The following is a 17672-nucleotide window of genomic DNA, read 5'->3' as shown; positions in this document are numbered from 1 at the left end:
AAATTTATTAAAAAAAAAAAAAAGCAAATCTCTGGAAATAGTAAAAAGAACAATGGTTGCCAGAGGTTGGGGAAGGGAGGGATGTATAGAACCCAGGATGTTTAGAACAATAGAACTATGTATAGTAAGATATACACTATTATGGTCTTGGGCACATATACATTATACATTTGTCCAAACCTGTGGAATGTACAGCACCAAGAGTATACTCTAATGTAAGCTATGGATTTGGGGTGATAATGTTGAATTAACAGAGGTCCATCAATTGTAGTAAATATGTCAGTCTGGGGGGAGATATTGATAATGGATGAAGTTATGCATTTGTTGCAGCTGGGGATATATGGATCTCTTTGTACTTGAATGTCAATTTTGCTGTGAATTTAAAACTGTTTTAAAGATCAAAGTCTATTTTTGGGGCATCTGGGTGGCTCAGTTGGTTATAGGTCTGCCTTCAGCTCAGGTCATGAGCCCAAGGTCCTGGGATGGAGTCCCACATTGGTTCCTTGTTCACCCGGGAGTCTGGTTTTCCCTCTGCCTTTACCCCTCCTCCCTGCTCATGTGCTCTCTCTCTCACTCTCTCTCAAATAAATAAATAATAATAATAAAAAAAAACTTAAAAAAAATAAGTTTTAAAGTATTTCTTAAAAAAACTATTTGCTATGCTTAATTGCTGCCTATTGTCAATATAATGCTGTATTATTATTGATACAGCTTTTTTATTAATACTTAGTATGTGAAAAATAAAACAAATGGTCACTTGATAATTTAATTGAAAGTGTTTTATAAGTTGGGTAAGAATTAGAAGCTCAGTAAGGGTTGGGATAGACTTACGGTTATCTCCATTTTGTGGAAAATATTTAGTTCAGTGTGGGTATTCTGATCATGATTAAAAAAAAATCCTACATTTCTCTATGCCAGACTAGGTGAAGAAAAGTGGAAAATTTTTAATCACATTTGTAAGATAACTGATAGGTATTGAATAAATCTATTTTTCTAAGAAATATTACATAGAATAAAATAGATATATAAGCATGCTGAAAGGATAAAATGTTATAAGATAATTTCGGGGAAATAAATTAATGTTATGAATTTTCAAATATTATTTTTTGAATTTGTTTTATGTTTTAAACACCAGTCAAATCTCTTGCCCTAAATATATTAGTGTGGCTTATCAGCTAATCAATTCAAATTTGGAAAGTCCTTCCATCTATATTAAAAGCTTGTTCTCAATTACATACTGAATTAAATAAGAGGTAAGAAGATTCCAAGAACTGGAAATTTATAGTTTCATTATTCTGAAAAATTAAATCTAAAAATGTGTAAAAATTCGCATTAATCATTTAGTTTCAGCACATAAATGTAAATGGATTGGAACTGAAATTCACTTCAGACTGTAAGTAATAATTACCCAGAAACACTGCATGAGCTTCATTAGACCCGTTGTTTAATAAAAGTGAGGAGCACAAGGGACCTGCACAAATCTGCACAAATAAGAGGATTATAGTATTTAATCAGCACAAAATGGTCACCATAAAGCTCCATTAAGAAGCGTCTTCCAAAAACAAAATCAGGGATGATGATCTTGAAAATGAAATCCATTTTCAAGTTGACAATCGCTTTAACAAAATGCAACTAATTTTTATGCAGCTCTCTTTCATGTTCTTTTTCTGTATATAAAAAATTATTAAGGAAAAAAGAATAAAGAAATTATCAGAAACACCAGTGGCATTCAGTATTTTTATTTAATACACAGCATTTTCCAACTTCTAATTTTGTATGATTCATGCTATTAAATAGCATCTTTTAAGAAGTTACTTTATATCTCTAGCTCTTAGGGGATATGGTCTATCACAAATTTTGTGATAGACAATGAAAGGTATATTTCTCATTCTCTACACAGAATGAATCCAAGTACATTCTATTAGAGACAAACTGGAGGCTCTGAACTTTAGAATTTTGTTGAGAACTTTCTGTATATTATTATTAAACACAGACAAACTTTTAAGTTGTACTCTTTTAATTTAAAGGATCACCCAAGTGATACAAGGTTTATATTCCTGTGAGTAGTTAAAGCCCACATCATTCATATTACACTGCTTTATAGGTACCTTATTAATGCAGTAATAATAGATATGCCATTAAAATTAATTTTAATCTCTTTTTTTCATGCCAGGATATATATTACTTTTTAATAGGCAGCACTTTTAAAACATTATGAAATTATCAATTGCCTAGTGCATGGTATAAGTTTAAGGTGTATACCATAATGACTCGACTAAAGTATCTTATGAAATAATTATCACAATAAGTTTAGTTAACATCCATCATCACACATATATACAAAAAAAAGAAAAAAATATTTTTTTTTGTTAGGGATCACAGGATTAAGATGATGTTAATCCTTTTAGGATTTACTCTCTTAACAACTTTCAAATATATATTCATCTGTGTTAACTATAGTCATCACATTGTATAGAACATCCCTAGTATGCAGTTGTCTTAAACTGGAAGTGTGTATCTTTTGACTACCTTCATCTAATTTCCTTAACCACCTTCATCCAATAACATAATTTTATTAATTTTTCTCACTTCTGTCATGGTAATTCCAAGTCTTCTTGGTTATTTCTTTTTCCAGTTGTCTTAAGACATCTTCAGGAGTATCTCCCATGTGCTCAGCAATACGTTTAGAGGAATTTTCTTTTTATACACTACAAAGTGTATCTATATACTATGTGCTCCTCTCCTTTTCAATTTTATATTATTTACTGCTAGAGCTTTTACTAGTACTTATTATACCCATAAAAGGTTGAATGGAAAGTGAAATAACACTGCCAAATGCACACCCCCAATTCCTGTGTATGTGGATGCACTCTCCTCTGTTTTCACCACCCCTCTGCATGTATTTCCACCATTAAAATAGGTGTGGAGAGTCCAAATATCTACCAGTTATGTGAAGAAAGTTCAAAATCCCAGTGGGGATTTGGGCTATCTGGGTTGTTTATCAGATTATAACACATAAGTATATATAGTCCTGGCAAAAGCCAGACTCTTCTCTCAAAGCTCTTTTGGAAGAATTTATTTTATAATATAGTAATAATTTGTGATTTGCTCTTTAATTTGACTTAGTTATTATTTTTGCCTCATAGTTAATTGAACATTATAAATAATAAAATCTACTGTTATGTATATTTATAAATTCCTTATTTTATTTTATATTAAGACAATGGACTCCTATCTTGGTTTTTATTACATATTAATTTTTTAAATAATTTTATATTTTATATTTATTTCTTTTATTCATATGCCATTTGTTTCATACCTGTTATAGTGAACATAAAACTTAATAGTCACATAGTACATAACAATGTTAAAATTTTAAAATATATAAAAATACTAAAATTAAGACGGAGATGTTATAGTGCTAAGAACTGGGGACTCAGAGTGCTATAAAAAAATCTTCTCCAATGAACTTAAAATCTTCTGGAGAATAGATGTGCAAAACAGAAGTTCACATAAATAGTTAAGGGTGCTGATTGTGAAAATTTCTGCTGTTACTATTTTTAATACTTAGCATTTACTGAAGGGCTTCCTGTAAGCCACACACTAAGAAAGCTCATCATAACTTTTAATAACTGGATGTAAGGGCTAGAAAACAAAGCAAAACAGCTAGTTTTGGGGCTTGAGAAACTGGGACTGTGATGGCACAATTCAGGAACTCCACAGATGGATTGGTTTAGGGAAAGCATTTATAATTGCAATTTTGGACAGATTATTTGATATGCTTGTGAGATTTCTAGGAAGAGATGTCCCAGGGAAGTGTCTTGGAGACCTTAGCAGAAACAGTCTCACTGAAGTAGTGGAGTCTGAAGACAAATTAAATTGGATGGAGGAGTGAGTCTGAAATAAGAAATAGAAACAGAAAGCATATACAAAAGTTCATAAGGAATAAAACATAAAATTAATGAGAGGTAGAGGGTGAACTGGAGAACAGAGGCACAGAGTGTCTGCATTTATATTGAAAAGAGCTAACATGTAAGACATGGGACCACACTGAAAGGAAGAGTCCAGGATAACAAGATAAATGCTGCATCCAGAGGCTGTGACAGAAAGTATGTAAACAAATGCTTGAGAGGATAAAGGGGACATGATAAAACTAGGGTCAAAGTAATTGGCTGCATGTAAAACCAGAACCATTCATACATTAGAATCGTAGAGAAAGAGGTCCAGGTAAATGCACACTTATTAATTTGTTGGTGGCAAGTTGAGAGACTTTTGGCCAGATGACTTCTCTCTTCTCTTTAAAGTAGATCTGAGGTCATCTGATAAGTAGCTTGAAAAAAAGCCAAGAAGCTTTAAAATAGTGATGGAGGAGAATTAGAGAGTAAGTTGCCAAGGGAAATAGTAGTGTTGCTGATTACAACTAAAAAGCTAGTGGTGACCAGGAGCTTATAGTGATGTCATTGTTCTAGGCAATATGATGGACATGACCGACATGACTCAGCTATTTTGGATAGGCACAGGAAAGACACTTGGTTTCAACCAAGGTTGTTGTTCTACAGGGTAAGTGAGAAGAAATGATTAGCGCATTTAGGACTTTATCAAGAGAGTATTAATAATGATGTTAAGGGGTATGAGCAGTACATAGGAGAGTTTAGCCGGGTCCTCCAAATAGCATTTAACATTCATTTTCTTAAATACACAAATTACAATTTATGACAGAACTGATTTATGAAAAAAAGCACTTGGCAAATTAAAATAATTAAAAACCAGAGAAGAAGGGCAAAGATAATCTTACTAAGGTTACCTGCTCATGAACAAATTTAACCAAAAATGTCCAGAAACCTCCTTGGGAAAAATTGGGAGTGTTTCCCTGATCTTAAAGAAGGCCTGTGACTAGTTAATATTGGTGTGATGTCTGCTCATCCTTTATAATATGCTCTAACCTTTCCTTTGTGATATTCTTTAAGTAGGGAGCTGTGAATATAGTGCTTTAATTAAGCCATCTCTTCTTTATAGTTCTGATCTTATGTTGGAATTTTTCTGTGGAGAATCAGCTACACTGTAAAAAGGTTTAGAATCTTTCCTTATTTTGCGTCTTTTAAATACATATGTTATATGAAGGAATATTTTATCTCCATGCTACAGTGGAAAATTCTCCCTCTAACATTTATCAAATTTGTTTATCAAACATCTTAAAAAAAAAAAGTTGAAAAGTACCAGAAAATAATGTAATATGATGAAGTGTATGTGTATGGGGGTGGGAAGGGGGAGGATGTGTGAATGAAGGTGGGGGGTGGGACCACATGGATATAGGGATGTGATCATTTATGTAAATTCACACATTCTAGTCTAGCAGTGTAAAGTTCAATAGTAAAGTAAGTATGAGGGTTGTGGGTTCATAGCTGCAGTCACCAAAAATTTAAAGCTTAAAACAGCAATAGAGCATGACTGATATGTGAATAAAGAATTAACCAATACTTGGAAAATCCAAGCTTTGCAAGAATGCTACACACTGTGATATTTTTGTTACTCTTTCTTGGTCAGGTGTAGTGGAAATAGTTGTGAAGCAGAGCATCAATTCTGGTTAAGTGCTTTCTAATTACTGTCAATAATTCCTATCACTAGCCAGAAAGTGTTGCCTTAATCATGTTCATTTTAACAGTGATAAAAATACATTTTTTTTGCTATAAAAATGCCATTTTTTTCCATCACTAATTTTGGGTGGTAATGTCTATTACAAATTATGAAGATAAAAAAATTTGCTGAGAAATAAGAGGATTCTATAAAAAAATTTTTTTGACTGCCTACCACTCAACATAAGTAAACACAGAACAGATTGCAAAATAATGACAACATCAAATTTTAGTTGGTTAAGAAATTTTATTTTATAATGTTTCAAAAAATAAATAACTTTAGACAACATAATGATTATGGAAGGAGGACAATTTCTTATAAAAAAAAAAAGAAATGCTAAAATGTGTTTGCCTGATGCTTAGGGAAAAAAGTCAACCTCCCATATCCTAGTAATAACAAAATAATTCAAAGTAAAGCAAAAAGTAGTAGCAATGAAAACCAAGCAAGAATGTGCTGTGAGATGAGAACTTTGTAGGGTTTTATGAGATAGAAAACTGACTGGATAAAACAAATGAAATACCTCACCAGTGTGGTTCACTATCTAAATGGGGAGAAAAAAACAAAACTGTCAACAGTAAGGGAAAATGTCACCAAATGTCAGAACTAGAACTCCTACAAAATAAAGCAGAATGTTTTCCTAGAGATAAAAACTGCTGCACAAAACTACTGGAACTCTATAAGTCAAATTCATGAAAAAGGGACACCTCTATAGGCTGCAATGTCAATATTAATAAACAAAGTCAAATAGAACTACCACATTAAAGTAGTAATGAAAAAAGGAACTCTTATCTCCAATTGCTAGCTTTTGCAGCAATATGTTATTGTGGGTTCTAGAAGGTGGTGGTAGGGGGGTGAAATAGAGGGAGAGATGAATCATGATGGATTATGGACTCCAGGAAAACAAACTGAAGGTTTTAGAGGAGAGGGGTGTGGGGGATGGGTGAGCCCAGTGATGGGTATTAAGGAGCGCACAGATTGCATGGAACGCTGGGTGTTATATGTAAACAATGAATCACTGAACACTACATCAAAAACTAATAATGGTGAGTAACAGAACATTAAAAAAAAAAATAAGGAAGGTGGTGGTAGTGAGGAATACTATAAGGAAGAAGAAATAAAGTATTAGGAAAGTGAGTATATAGAAGAGAGGGAAGAAGCATTGATCTGTAGATATCACAATTTTGTTTCAAGCATGAACAACTGTGAATAATAGGTACCATAAATGGAGCCTGATAATATGGCAACAACTCTGCTAGCCACTTGTAAGATTATACCATCTTATCCTCCCAATAATTTTAAAAATGTTTTTTATTTTAGAGATAAGAAGACTAGATCAAAAAGCACATCATTAATTAACTAGCATCACATAGTGACTAAGTACCTGGAGTATGATTCCAGCCAACATACATTATTTTGAAGTGTAATGTATCCAATCATTTTCTTGTATTGTAATTTTTCTGCTCACCTAATTTGTTTAGGTAATGAAGCTGTGATATTCTGCTAAAATTTTTTTTAAAATATGACCAATGTTTTCACAAAATGTAGAATGAAGAATTACTGATTATTAATAGAGAAAGTATATTTCCATATTAAATACTTAGCAGATAAGTCCATATTATAATTGTAAAAATATGAGTGTGATATGAGATTCTTATCAGGTAATAAACTATGCAAGGTCAAAAGTTACCAAGTGGAAAATTTGAGCATAGTGGAAACTTATTTTGGTCCCTGTAGAATGACTGATGATTTTGTCAAATAATCTGGCCTCTGGGTAAGATGGTGTCATATTAACCAGTGAAATTTTAGAAAATATTTGTTAAACATCAGGGCTCTGTTTTAGCTTGGCTGCTGCTAAGCTATTATTCTGACAATAATTAGTCAAAGGTTCAATTGCTTACGGCTTCTTCATAATGAAACCATGTCAGAGAGGGATGATTATCTTCTAATTTATGGTGTTCGAAAGCGCTGCATCCAAATGATCTAATCAGTAGATAAGTTATCCAACTTATTTTCTGCCTCACACTGATCATTTTTACTACATAATCTCATGGATGACATCACTCATTGCATAGACTGATTCAAAAATGGTGGGGAAATAGGAGGGTATATCACCCTAAGGTGATGCTTCTCAGATCAGCTGTTCATCATAGTCACTTGTGGAATGAATAAAAATAAAGTGAGATTTACATTCCTTACAATTCTAATTCAGTGTAGCTGGGAAGAGCCTGGGCATATGATATGTTTATAGAATTCTCTCTTTCAAAGCATAAATGGTCTTGAAAACTATTATTCAAGGAGGATTTACAATCTTTTGCATACAAAATAGAAGTTGTTTAATTAAACAAATAAATAACAATAACAACAAGACTCCAAGTATAAGCCTGGCATGCTACCCGAACTAAGTGTTCTAGAAGGGAGCTGATAAGAATGCTGGATGGTAACTGTATTTATAGACTTTGAATTCCAGATCTGTGTGTGAGAATGCACATTTTTCTTTCAACCATGTGCAAATCTATTTGAAATAGCAAAAAACAAAATATAAGATATAATTACAGAAAAGTCTTGAAATAAAAAGTTTGCAATCCTACTGAGTGAAAAGGAAGAGCAATTTTTCCTCAAAAAATCCTGGAAAGGGGCAGGAAGGGCAGTGGTATCTCAGACTTTGGGAGCAAGGGAAGTTGTGATTCCGAAAAGAATGTAGTGAGTGATGTAGTGAGTGGTGCTGGGAGGCACCAGCACCTCTCTGAGAGAAGCTGACTGTAATTTATATTCCCTCCCTGAAGACAAGATTGTTTTAATAACTTAGAAGCCTGTAACTATTCTGATGAGGTGTAAAATCTGTAATGGTGGTTCTCTTTGAATGTATCTGGGTCTAGAGAGAGTGACTGGGAAGTCCCCAGACATCTTCCAGCTGATAAAAAGAATAAGGAGCTCAAATACCTAGAATGCAAGCTAGTCTCGTCACCAATTGCTCTGGCCAAAAACCAAAATATCAGCTTTGATTGATCATTTTTCCTCACATCCCCTAACACCTGGTTTATCAGACATCCTTATTGTTTCTAACTGCAAAACTTATGTCACCCTTAGACACTTGTCTCCATTTCCATAACTACCATTATGTTCTGTGCAAGCATCATTTCTTACAGTACCCTTCTAGCTGGCTGCATCATTTGCATCCCTGTTTCATTGCTATCTATCTAATCTCCACATAGTTCCCATACTAATATTTAAAAACATGAAATCAGATTGTGTTCTTCACTTGCTTAAAGCCCTGTCATGGTTCTCCTTGAAACCTGAACGAAAAAGCAAACTCCTTTCAGTGGCATAAGGGGTATTGCATATTCAGTCCTTCACATCTCCTTAGTGACTGTCCTCCCACACAGGAGACATTCTTGATTTTTATGCTATTTTATTGTTCCAGGTATATGACTCAGGGTAGGACATGTCCTCTTTGATTATGCAATAAATGTTAAATAGCATTGACAGACCTATAAGTAATTGTAATAATTTATGTCAACCTATTGATGTCCTACTGCTTGAGAGAAGTGAGTTATCTTTTAAAAAATGATGAATAAAATATTGCAGTGTCTTAAATCACAGGAAGTTATTACTAAATGGAAAAACAATTTATTCTTTCTCCTCTCACTTTTCCAGTTTCCATGTTTTGCTGAGTATCATTCCCTGGGGGAAGAGCAATACTAAAAGCAAGAAAAGTTTTCATTCTCAACTTTTTCTAAAATATCCACCGCTGAAGCAAAGTTAAGCAAAGAAGAAATATAAAACCCTTGATGAGAAATGTAGAATTAATAACTCAGAAATTGTCATGTACTTTCTACTAAATGATATCTATCGGAGATGATAAATTAACAAATATATTCTCATATTGAAATAAAGATGTATGGGGAAATCCATATTTCCTATGAATAATATTTTGGCAAACCAATAGAATTGAATGTATTCTAGCCCCCTTAAATTTTTAAAATTCAAGTGATAAATGTTTAGGAGATGGTAATAATGGTTCTAGACATATCTGAAGGATTATTAAGTGCATCAGTAAAATGCCATATTCCAAGGCATACCAAGATCATCCTAAAATTATAGTAGATAACAAATTATCTTAAATAGATAAGAGTTTAACATGTAAAAAGTAAAAAGAAATTGTGTAACTTGATGGACCAATTTTACATTAGTTGAAATCTGAATAGAGAATGGCATAAAGGACACCTGGGTAGCTCAGTTGGTTGAGCAACTGCCTTTGGCTCAGGTCATTGTCCTGGAGTCCTGGGATCCAGTCTCACATCAGGCTCCCTGCTTGGTGGGGAGTCTGCTTCTCCCTCTGACACTGCCCTTCTCCTGCTCTCTCTATCTCTCATTCTCTTTCAAATAAATAAATAAATAAATAAAAATCTTTAAAAGAAAGAATGGCATAAAAAAAAGAAGGGTATAAAACATTAAACAAAAGAGGATTCATTTAAAAGTAACCAAGTAGCCATTTGAAAGTGAAGTCGAAAACTCAGAACTGTCAAGTGATCGATGTCACTTTATTTTGTTTTTCACTCACATTACCATATCAAGATACTTGAAGTAGTGTCTTAAAATATCTTTATGATCAGAAATGTACCACTTTTGCTTTGGGGCTTAGTAAGTTTATTAAACTATAGTAACTGTGTGTCAACCTCTTAGGGTCTGACAGGTTTTACTAGTCCAACTTAAACTTTAGCACAAAAAATGCATTTTTTTCCTTTGGTTGTGAGATTATAGTATGCTTAGCCAAGTCTATCACTCAAGAACAAAGGCTAACTAAGAAGTTAGACAAAAATTGGTACTCATATTCCATTTTTTATTAAATGTAATTTGGTTTAAAAAATGGCACTAAAGAACCAGCATAGATAATGTTTTTGCCAAGGAGGATTGACCTGGAAAACTTTCAGTGGTGTGACAAAATGACCAATTGTTAAAAATCAGACAGGTAAGGACATTTGTTGTGGAGGACAGAGTGGAGAGCCTACCCATTCTGACTATGACAGAACAGCTTGTAACAGACTCAAATGCTTACTGAAAAGCACTGTTAGACTGGACTAACTATATAAAACCCCCTTTTAAAGACACTGGAGAGAGGCCAGTGTAAACCAGGATTGGCAAGGATAAAATTCCTGTGAGTAGACAGACACTTAGAGGAGAGCTATACATTCACCCTGTTTTGGTTTCCTTGAGGACAATTGCCAATTCATAGAGGGCATAGAATGCTAAGATTTAAAAGTGAGTAAGGAGGATAAAAATACAGGAGTCGATGTTTAGAGCTGCCAAAGTGGCTGAAGCTTGGGTAAAATCCCAGAGATGGAAAAATTCCATGGACTTGAGTCAGTGTACTACCCTGAAGCTATACAAGGCAGCTAAGAATTGTTAACTGAAGGGTCTGTTTCCTTGAGAGTGACTTTGAAATTCTGGTGAAGGAGGAGGGCTAGCACCTGACATGGACAATGACAAGATAAGTCTATGAGCTGCTTAATGCATCTAGATCTATGTTGGGAAACAGTACTTATGGCATATTTAGGGAAAGATTATGCTTACACCTATATATAACCAACACGATTCTGGCATCTCAAGTATTAAGCATTTTTGCCATGAATATTGGACTTCCAAAAATATAAACCTTCTTCATGGCAGAGGTACAGTTTCTTTAAGCAACTTCAATGGGAGGAACCATTGCAACATGGAACCTGAGTAAGAGATGAAGGATAATATAGAAATCATATGCTGATGGATCTCTGAATATATGCATGTACTCTCTAGCAGTTTCCAAGTAATAACTGGGGAATATTTTGAGAAAGTCTGCTTGGTGTGATGTGTGCTTATGTGTGTGTGTGTACAAACACCAAGACTGGAAACTATCCTACTGTGGTTATGATTAAAGATGTGATTTAAATCCTGGTCACACATGGACATTCTGGCTAGACTGCAAGCATGGATTACTTCAGACCTCTTCAGAAGTCAGTAAGTAAAGAGTAATACAAATGCAGGCAAATACCTATTGCTATTGCTTTCACATAAATCTCCACAAATCTTAGATAAACTAACATGTGGTTGTTACTAAAACCACTAAAAGACATCTATCATCACAAGAGAAATTAATAATATTAAAACAAAACAAAACAGAACAATGGTCTGGTTTGATTTCTTACCATATAACTTAAAAATAAACAGGCATGGAAATTTAAGAAAGTATTCTAATCTTGTAGAGAAAGGAAATTCAGATTCTGAGATTATAAGCATTGGGCACATGTATATATCTCAGTGAAAAGGTCCTTAGTTTTCATGAACAGGTGTTCTTTCATTGATCCCCAGCCACCAAAAAGCTAAAAATCTTTTGTGAAGATAAAATAGTCCTGAACTAAGATTTGGGAAACAAAAATTCTAGTTTGAGCAAATCAGTTAACCTATTGGCTCTTATCAGAATAAGGAAGTTGAACTAATTTCTTACTATAGAAGTTTCCACCTGGGACAGTCTTTGATTTTCTTTTTGTTTTTACAGACAGTGTATTATTTTTGCAATAACTTCACTAAGAACAAGAAAATGGCAAAGTCCTTGTTCTAATCAGCAGCTTATACTTCTTTGTAGCTTCACTGATTTCTAAATGGAAAGAAGAAAGGATTAATAGCCAACCTTGTGAAGTTAGCATTTGGCATGACTTCCCGTTAATTATTCTTTAGCAGGTCATTTTTCCCCCCGAGTCTGTACTTTCCAGGTAATACTATAAGCATTTTGGAAAACAAAACAAAACAAACAAAATAAAAACAAAACAAAAATGCTAGATTCTTCACATTTTGTGTTCCATCATACTATATTAGAGGTAGAGTAACTCCTCATTTAAATGGCATAACTGAGAATTAACTTGATCTGCGTAGGTGAAAACAGTTCTCAGGGCACAAGCTTTAGAGTATGAGCTTATGATATCCCTTTTGACTGCTTAGAGGTCTATCTCACTCCCTGGTTTAATACTATCTTCTGAATAATGAAATTTATTAGAAACTGGTGCCTGGGTGGTTCAATCAGTTAAGCCCCTGCCTTCAGTTCAGGTCATGATCCCAGGACCCTGGGATCCAGCCCTGCATCAGGCACCATGCTTAGCCGGGAGCCTTCTTCTCCCTCTCCCTCTGCTCCTTCCCCTGCTCATTCTCTCTCGCTCTCTCTCACTTTCAAATAAATAAATAAATAAATAAATAAATAAATAAAATCTTTTAAAAAAAGGAAGAAAAGAAAATGTGTTACACTAACTGGCACCATTGGATGGAGATATTTCTTGCCTTGAAAGAGTATAACATAATTTCAAAAAAAAGTGATTTTGAATAAAGAGAATAGACATAATTTTACTTAATACTAAAGAAGATTTTCAGGCTTGCAAGGAAGATTTTTCCAGTCAAAGAGCTATGTGTTCATTATCATTGTTTTAGCAGAAATCCCAACCATAAGAACCTAACTCAAAGAGATTCCTTTTTTTTTTTCCTTAAAATATTCCTTCTTTTCCCTGCTTTTAAAACTTGTATAAAAGGGGGAAAATCCCTTTTACAAAGATGGTGCCGAAAGCTAAGAAGGGAGACCCTGCCCCTTCCAAAGCCAAAGCCAAAGCAAAGGCTTTGAAGGCCAAGAAAGCAGTGCTGAAAAGTGTCCACAGTTTAAAAAAAAAGAGAAGATCCACACATCACCTAAGTTCTGAGGACCCAAGACTCTGCGTCTCTGAAGGCAGCCCAAATACCCTCGAAAGAGCGCCCCCAGGAGAAACAAGCTTCATCACTATGCCATCATCAAGGTCCCCCTGACTACTGAGTCAGCCATGAAGAAAAGAGAAGACAAAAACACACTTGTCTTCATTGTGGATGTCAAGGCCAACAAGCACCAGATCAAACAGGCTGTGAAGAAACTCTATGACATTGATGTGGCCAAGGTCAACACCTTGATTAGGCCTGATGGAGAGAAGAAGGCAGATGTTCAACTGGCTCCTGACTATGATGCTTTGGATGTTGCTAACAAAATTGGGATCATCTAAACTGAGTCCAACTGGCTAAATCTAAATACAGGTTTTTTGTGTTTTGTTTTGTTTTTTTTTAATGATAAAAAAAAAAACAAAAAACATATATAAAAGGAAATTTTGGCCTAGATCCAGAAATTAGTAGAGAAATCATCCTTGGATAGCTAGTAGTAGATAGCATAATTTATAATCTGGTATCTTTAAATTTCACGTGTAAATGAAGTGGTGAGATTTGGAACATAGACTGAAGACATCATGAAATTGCCATATAGAGGAAACATCTAATCCACAGAAACACAGCAAGAAGCTATGACTATATTACTATCACCCAAAAAGCATGTAAATAATGGCTTTAAAATTAAATAGGGAATTCTGTAATACATTTTATACAAATATGAAGGGATGATGTAAAATGGAACTTGTAGTATTATCACCTATTTAGAAAAAAATATTTTTTCTTTAATGAAAAATATGTATTTCAACTCTAACACACTTTTAAATCCATGAAATTGTAATCTACCTTGGAAATCTATCTGAAATAGAATGATTTGAAAAGTGAACTACTAATTTCATTATGTTAGAGGGATATTAATGTAGTAGAAAAGTAACCTTACAAAAATTTGAATTTACAGTAAATTATCACTGATTTTTTGAGAAACAAAGACTACATTTATATTATAAATAAATGATTATATATAGTATATTTAGCATATAGTATATTTCCCTTCTATTTAATTAATATACTGTGATAAATTTGTGAAGAATGAAATCACATATTTAAGTTATGCTTCAAATAATTAAATTAAAAAATTTAAATAATTTAACATTTTATGCTTCAAATAAATAAATTTGAAACTATAAAAATTATTTTCTTGATGTGTAGTAAATCTTTTGTTTTCAGATGCAAATCTGATATTTCATTTCTTCATAAAAATCTTTAAACTTTACTCAAATAATTAGATTTCTAAGAATTATTTTTGGTAAGTCTCATATCTCCTTTTTTATTTATGATATACATACTTTTCCAGTAGATATAATTAAGAATAGAAATAAAATATAAGTTGATTATAGTGGTGCAAGGTAGAGTTACATTATTATGGATTGGTAGATTCAGAGAAAATTTAGTGCAGAAAATAGTTAAGCTTACCTTAAAGCAAGGGATTTATCAGGTCTGAGAATTCTGTCCTGGAAAGGAGAAGTAGGATATGGAAATTAGTACAACATACATAGATAGGAACAAAACAAGGATTTATATAGAAAAGAACAGAGGTAGAAGGTGAACAGATGCTATTAGTTTTTAGTGGAAAGATAAACTTGTTTAGGCTTTATGTAGAAGAAAATAGAGAGTCAGTATGTCTGATCGTTACTTTTTAATACTGGATAAGGACATGATGTTGATGCTATTTTAGGAAGATTAATCTTAGAACAATATTCAGGCTGATGCTGAGAAAGGAAAAACAATCACCAGAAAATACTGGGGAAAATCCATTTTAATAACTCTAATGTAAGAACAAGAGCACCTGGTTTCTGTACAGATAAAATACTGATAAGGGGGTGGCAAACCAAAGGCTGAACAATGTTCAGGCCTGGTCAGAGGCTATGGGGAGGTGTATTGTTTGTAGAGGACTTGAAAACAAAAAGTAAAACTGAATAACATTTTTTCTGCTTCTGATGTCAGGGATAAGATATTTATCATCTAAATGCTTAACAATTGCCATTGTTACTAAAGAGTTTCAATCATATGTATGCAAGTTTTAACCTAGCACATTTTAATTACATTTTCTTTAATGAACATTGTGCCTGCAGAGATATTAATAAAAAGAGCTCCAAGTTATGAAATCATGTCCCATTACATGTGCCTCAGCTACATCAGTCCATTTCAAGACTCAGTTCAAGAGAATTTAGACTCTTTGGACTCATTGCAGATAGAGTTTGTGTTTCAAGACATATAGTATTAGATACGTCTTTAATGATACACAACAAGTTGGAAATAAGCAGAGGAGATACAGTGATTTTTAAAATGAAGACACAGAATTTGAGTTATTTTATTTCTGTGGTATTTGCTTATTAATTTGCATATTTTCACATAACATGGTTAGACATGTTAGATCAATAAAACAAAATATTCACTTTTTTTCCTGGTCATCATTATTATCTGTTTTATTTTAGAATAATAACTTTCCTGCCTAAAAATGCTGGGTGTTAAAAAATAAACCAGTTCAGGTGTCAAATATACTAAGTATACTATAGAAGTAAAATGACAATAGAGGCTTTCGTAGGTCTGTCAATGAGATAAATGAATTTAAATCATCAAAGGATTTCTGTGGTTCTTATTTAGAGACTGGGAATATTAAATATAATAAAGAATTTAGAAAAAAGAAACACTTGATTAGTTTTTGAGAAGAAAAATGGGGAGAAATAATAGGGAGTTTGGGTCTTTGTATATTTGATTTGATATAGTGATGGCTACTCTGAGGGGATAGAACATATACTTTATAAATCCAACTATACATGTATATTATAGAACTTGCTGCATGTTGCATTAAGTGATTTGTTGAAACGTTTATTTCTTTGGACTTATTGTGAACTTAGGGAAAAAAAACTGAACTTAGCAAAAAGCATGACACAGATCAGCCACTCAAAAGCACTCACAGATTAAGCACATGAATACATGTGGATCAGTATCAGTACTGAAAATAGATGAGCTGTGAGGACCAGAACGTGTATTTTACAATGAAATATTCCTTTCCCATGGGCTAACCAGTGTCAATTTAATTTTTTTATTTTATTAATAAAAACTGTATATATTTAAGGTATACAGCACAATTCTTTAATACACAAAACATAGTGAAATGATTATTCAGTCAAGCTAATTAATTTATTCATCCCCTCATACAGTTATCTTTGTGTGTATGTTTCAACACCTGAAATCTAGTCTTTTAGCAAGTTTCCTGTATACATATAGAATTATTACTTATAGTCCCCATGCTGTACATTAGATCTCTTTACATAATTGCAACTTTGAACCCTCTGACCAATATCGTCCATTTCCCCCACCCCATTGCCTCTGGGAAACATTGTTATTTTCCCTGCTTCTATGAATTCAAGGTTTTAAGATTCCTTGTGTAAATGAGATAGATCATGCAGTGTTTTTCTCTGTCTTAATGTTTTAGCAGAATGTCTTCCAGATTCATCCATGTTGCCACAAGTAGCAGGATCTGTATCTATATCATCATCTATAATTTATATCTATATTTATATCTATATCTATCTGCCAACAGACAGGTTGTTCCCATTTCTTGGCTATTATGCATAATGCTGCAGTGAATTTGGGAGCACATATATCTCCCTGAGGTATTGATTTACTTTCCTTTGCCCAGGAGTGGGATTGTTAGATCCTGTGGTAGTTCTGTGTGAAATTTTTGAGGAAACTCTATACTGTTTTCCATAATGGTTATACCAATTTACATTTCCCCTAGTAGTATGAAAGTGTTTTCTCCACATCTTTGCCAACTCTCCTTATTGATTATAACTCTCCTTATTGATCTCCTATCTTATTGATAATAACCATCCTAACAGATGTGGGATGATATCTCATTATGGTTTTGATTTGCATTTCTTGATGATATTGAGCTAATGATATTGAGCTAATGATATTAAGCACCATTTTATACACATGCTGGCTATTTATATGTCTTATTTTAAAAAATTTTTATTCGGGTCCTGTGCCCTGTGTGAGACTGATAATTCACAGACCTGTACCTCTGAAACAAGTAATACATTATATGTTCATAAAAAAATAAAATAAAATAAACCTTTAAACTTGATGATGATGATGATGATGATTATGATGATGGAATTAGGTTATATGAGTTACTTATATATTTTGTATATTAACCCCTTATCAGATATATGGCTTGCAGTATGATTTCCCAGTCTGTAGATTGCCTTTTCATTTTGTGATTCTTTCCTTTCTGTGCAGAAGGTTTTCCATTTGATGTACTCCCATTT

At 33.3% G+C, this 17672-nt stretch overlaps 1 pseudogene; it reads left to right on the top strand.

The window, feature by feature from the left end:
- The first annotated feature begins 13206 nt into the window (after window positions 1–13206).
- LOC116583085 lies at window positions 13207–13679 on the top strand (annotated as a pseudogene).
- Window positions 13680–17672: the final 3993 nt, after the last annotated feature.

The sequence above is a fragment of the Mustela erminea genome, chromosome 2, assembly GCF_009829155.1.
Source record: "Mustela erminea isolate mMusErm1 chromosome 2, mMusErm1.Pri, whole genome shotgun sequence".
In the NCBI taxonomy this organism is placed as follows: domain Eukaryota; kingdom Metazoa; phylum Chordata; class Mammalia; order Carnivora; family Mustelidae; genus Mustela; species Mustela erminea.
Note: the sequence above shows the minus strand (reverse complement) of the source record. Positions and strands in the feature narration are given on the sequence as shown.